This window comes from Mobula birostris, unplaced genomic scaffold (genome assembly GCF_030028105.1).
Source record: "Mobula birostris isolate sMobBir1 unplaced genomic scaffold, sMobBir1.hap1 scaffold_589, whole genome shotgun sequence".
NCBI classification, from domain to species: Eukaryota; Metazoa; Chordata; class Chondrichthyes; order Myliobatiformes; family Myliobatidae; genus Mobula; species Mobula birostris.
Window position 1 is genome coordinate 85359 of NW_027278311.1, and position 5585 is coordinate 90943.

Genomic DNA, 5585 nt, shown 5'->3' on the forward strand with positions numbered 1-5585 from the left:
CCTGTCGGGGATTCTCTGCCTTCTGAGCTCAGAAAGGGGAAGCAGCCGCTGTCAAAGGAAGCTCGTGTTGACAGGGGGTGAGGTCGACACCAGCAAACAGCAGATGAAGGGCTGAGACAGAGAGAGGCCGGGAGCAGGGGGAGGAAGTGCCGCGCAGGGCTAATATTGAGGGTGTGAGAGCGGGTGTTCTCGAGAGTTGACAGTGGCGGGGGCACGGGGGGGGGGGGGAGTTGTGAGAGTGGGGAGCAAGCGGGAGCGGACAGTGTCAGGGAAGGTTGGGTAGTTCGGGGAGAATTGGGTGACAGGCGACAGATAGGGGGAGCGGAGAGAAATATGGGGTGGGTCAGAGGTAGCAGAGAATGGAGATGGAGAGGGTAGAAACAGCGGGGGATATTTGAAGAGGAATTAGGGGAGAGAGGAACAAAGCAGAGGGCAAGCTGATGGGGGAAAGAAAGGGAGGGAGAGAAAGGGACATGGGGCGTATGAGAGGAAGGAGAGAGACTGATACACAGAGAGAGTAGGGCAGGGAGGTTAGAAGGAGATAGAAAGAGAAGGGAGGGAGAAATGAGTGGAAGAAGGGGATTAGAGAGAGATGCAATGAGTGAAGAAGGAGTGAAAGACAGGGGGATATGTGTCACGCATGCAGAGACTCTGTTGTCCGGGAGAATTGTACCCCTCCACCCAACCTCCCCCCACCCGCAGTTGGTTCCGGGTTTGATCGTCGGAGCCTCCAACTGCTCATCGCCGGGGATTCAGATCCTCTGTGTGTGAGAAACCACGGACCCAGGATAAACACCCAACACCCACCGACGTAAGCGAGTCCCCTCCCTCCGAGTGAAATGAACAACTCCTCACAGTCTCTCTCTCAAATCTACACCACATTTACACCAGAAGAAGTCGCGAAAATCAGACTGCCCTATTTTGGACTATGTAGTGCTTATCAGAGAAAACGAACATGAAGCTGTTGAAGTTTACAGGAAACCAACGCACGCTGATCGGTATCTACAGCTTGGCTCTCATCTCCAATTAGAAAATAAGTTGGGAGTTATCAGTTTTTCAGAGAACTCTTGAAAGCGTGCGGCTACACTGTCTGGGCCTACATCAATCCACTATCTCCCTGTCTATCTCCCATGAATGCATCTGACACGCTTCAATATTGCAGCTCTCACCCGCTCCCTCTCTCTCTCTCTACCGCCTCTCTCCCTAAGTCTTTCTATCTCACTTCCCCTTCACTAAGTCTTCACATTCTGTCTCCCCACTCTCTCCACCCCACTCTCTCTCTTCCCACTCTGTCCCGCTCACACTGAGTTTTCCCCTCACAGAAATGTGACAGGGTCGTTTCCAGGAAAGGCGCCGCCTGCTGGGCCGCCGGGATCGGTGACATTCAAAAACAGTAAGTAAGGGCGGGGCGAAAGGAGAAAGAGGGGCTTTGGACATACGGGGTGGGGATTGGGTAGCGAAGACGATGGTGGTGTGGGTGGCGATATGCTGCAGCGGCTCTGTGTGTGTGTGTGTGTGTGTGTGTGTGTGTGTGTGTGAAGAAGAGAGAGAGAGTGAGAGAGAGAGAGAGAGAGAGAGAGAGCGCGAGAGAGAGTGCGGGGGTGGGAGAGAGAGAAAGGGCGTCGGCATCCGCAAAACAAACATTCCCGGGGTCAGACACAGAGTGAATCTCCCTGCACGCCGTCCCATCACACACTCCCGGTGTGAGACACAGAGTGAATCTCCCCCCACACCGACCCAGCGCACACGCCGGGATCAGACACAGAGTGACGCTCCCTCCATACCGTCCCATCACACACTCCCGGGGTCAGAAACAGAGTGACGCTCCCTCCACACCGTCCCATCACACACTCCCGGGGTCAGACACAGAGTGATGCTCCCTCCGCACCGTCCCATCACACAGTCCCGGGATCAGACACAGAGTGAATCTCCCTCCGCACCGTCCCATCACACACTCCCGGGGCCAGGCACAGAGTGAATCTCCCTCCACACCGTCCCATCACACACGCCCGGGGTCAGACACAGAGTGGTGCTCCCTCCACACCGTCCCAGAACACACTTAAGTCAAGTCAAGTCGCTTTTTATTGTCATTTCGACCATAGGTAGATAGGGTCGTAAAGAGAGCTTTTGGTACATTGGCCTTCATTAATCGAAGTATTGAGTATTAGAGCTGGAATGTTATGATGAGGTTGATAAGGCATTGGTGAGGCCGAATCTGGAGTATTGTGTTCCGTTTTGGTCACCAAATTACAGGAAGGATATAAATAAGGTTGAAAGAGTGCAGGGAAGGCTTACAAGGATGTTGCCGGGACTTGAGAAACTCAGTTACAGAGAAAGGTTGAATAGGTTTGGACTTTATTCCCTGGAGTGTAGAAGAATGAGGGGAGATTTGATAGAGGTATATAAAATTATGATGGGTATAGATAGAGTGAATGCAAGCAGGCTTTTTCCACCGAGGCAAGGGGAGAAAAACACCAGAGGACATGGGTTAAGGGTGAGGGGGGGGAAAGTTTAAAGGGAACATTAGGGGGGACTTCTTCACACAGGGAGTGGTGGGAGTATGGAATGAGCTGCCAGACGAGGTGGTAAATGCGGGTTCTTTTTTAAACATTTAAGAATAAATTTGACAGATACATGGATGGGAGGTGTATGGAGGGATATGGTCCGTGTGCAGGTCAGTGGGTCTAGGCAGAAAATGGTTCGGCACAGCCAAGAAGGGCCAAAGGGCCTGTTTTTGTGCTGTAGTTTCTATGGTTTCTATGGTTTCATTTCTTTTACTTGACCTACCAACGTGCAACAGTTAGGTTTGTCCGGGTTAAACTCCTTCTGACATTTCTCCAACCCATATCTGTAACTGACTCATATCGCACTGAATTATTTTCCAGTCTTTCCCGCTCTCTGCAACACCACCTCTCGCCGTAACATCTGCAAACCTACTGACCCACCCATCTGCATTATCATCCAGATCATTTGTAAACATCACAGACAGGAGAGGTCCCAGTTACAACCATAGATACATTTCACTTCATTGCAGTAGAGCAAGGTAAATCAGTAACAGAACGCAGAGTAAAGTGTCACAGTTACAGAGAGAGTGCAGTGCAGGCAGTCATCAGGGTGCAAGGGGCCACGACGAGGTGGATCGTGAGGTCAGGAGTCCATCTGATCATCCAGGATCCGGGATGATTCTGATCGCGTCCACGATACCTTGAAGTGGGAGGGAGAACAGACAGAGGTCCTGGTACACACTGGTACCAACGACATGGATAGGAAAAGGGAGGAGATCCTGACAAAGACTACAAGCGGTTAGGAAAGAAGATCACAGGACAAAGGAGCTGAAATAAGACAATCGGCCCATCGAGTCTGCTCCGCCACTCCAACATGAGCCAAATTATTCTCCCATCTCGTTCCAATTTCAGGCATTTCCCCAATATCCCTTGATACCCTGACAAATCAGATACCTATCAATCTCCTCCTGAAACACCCTCCATGTTCGGGCCTCCACAGCTGATTGTGGCAACGGATTCCATAGGTGCAGGACCCTGTGGTTAAAACGTTTCTCCTCATCTCTGTTTTAAATGGGTACCCTCTAAGCCTAAGACTGCGGCCTCTTGTCCTGGACTCACCCACCAAGGGAAACAGCCTTTCCACATCTACTCTGTCCAACCCTTTCAACATTCGAAATGTTTCTATGATAACCCCACTCATTCTTCTGTACGCTAATGAATACAGTACAAGAACCGACACAAGTTCCTCCTATCTTAGCCCCTGCATTCCAGGAATAATCCTGGTGAATCTTTCCTGAACTCTCTCCAACATCAGTACATCCCTTCGAAGATAGGGGGCGCAAGACTGCACACAGTTTTCCAAATGAGGTCACACCAGTGCCCCATAGAGACTCAGCAACACCTCCTTACTCTTACGCATTATTCCTTTTGAAATGAACGCTAATATAGCATTCGCTTTCCTCACAGCCGATCCAAGCTGGTGGGTAACCTTTAGGGTGTATTGCACGAGGATCCCCCAAGTTCCTTTGCACTTTTTGAATTTTCTCCCCATCGAAACAATAATCTGCCCGATTATTTCTTCTTCCAAAATGTACAGCCGTACATTTCTGTGGAAGAAAATATCAAGGCCTTACATTGTAATGGGCATTGAGGGAGCTAATGATTTGTTTTAAAATGTGAATTCGAAGCTTACAATCATTTATCTGTAACTAATGTACTCTGTGTGACTGAACTGTGCCTCGCAACCGAGATATAAAAATAATTGCATCTGTACTTCCTTGTTCTGAGAATTTTTATGTGTCTGCGGTTGAACTAGCTGGCCTGAGAACTAACACTTCAGTAAAATGTGTAGCTTCTCAGGCACATATTTTTGCTACTTCGCTATTCGGTAGCATTCTCTGAAAATGCTAGACAAATGTTCAAATAAGGAATTATCTGACCATACAATGTCCTGAAGCACGTGACCTTTACTTCTGTAAAAAAAAATTCCACACAAGTGTCTCTTGTCACGTACCGTTGATGTATAAATATCACTGAGTTTTCTTGTCTGAGGGAGCTCCAGGATCCCGATTTTAGGGGCTGTGCTCCCCATGATATCATGTGACAAATAAAGAATTTTCTACGGCTCTCTCACTCCGGGTCCGAGCATCGTTTGTCGGCGACAATTTCCTAACATAGTATCTCATCTGCCATTATTTTTGTTTGCCCACTCTCCAAAACTGACCATGTCCCTGTGCAACTTTTCCGTTTCTTCAACACTTCCTGCTCCTCCACATATCATGGTGTCATCCGTAAAATAGACACACCTCCGAATATTATTACCACCACACACATATAACCATATAACCATATATCAGTTACAGCACGGAAAGAGGCCATCTCTGCCCTTCTAGACCATGCCGAACGCTTACTCTCACCTAGTCTCACCAACCTGCACTCAGCTCATAACCCTCCATTCCTTTTCTGTCCATATACCTATCCAATGTTTCTTTAAATGACAATATCGAACCAGCCTCAACCACTGCTACTGGAAGCTCGTTCCACACAGCCACCACTCTCTATGTAAAAACGTTCCTCCTCGTGTTACCCCTGAACTTTTGCCCCCTAACTCTCAAGTCATGTCTGCTTGTTTGAATCTCCCCTACTCTCCTACACCACGCTTCTATTTGTGACTTTGTATGAACTTTAACATTATTTATTTTCAGCCCCGCTCCACTATCTGCTCTGACACTCTGGTTCCCATCCCCCGGCGAATCTAATTTTAACCCTCCCCAATAGCACTATCAAACCTCCCTGCAAGGATATTGGTCCCTTTGTAGTTTAGGTGTAACCCGTTTCTCTTGTACAGATCCCACCTGCCCCAGAAGAGGTCCCAATGATACTGAACTCTGAAACTCTGCCCCCTACACTACTACCTCAGCCACTTGTTAATCTGCCATAGCATCCTATTCTTTCCCCCACTGTCACGTAGCACAGGTAGCAATCCCGAGATTACCGCCCTTGAGGTCCCGCATTTTAAATTCCTACCAAGCTCTCTATACTCACTCTTCAGGACCTCCTCTCTCTTTCTTCCTACGTCAT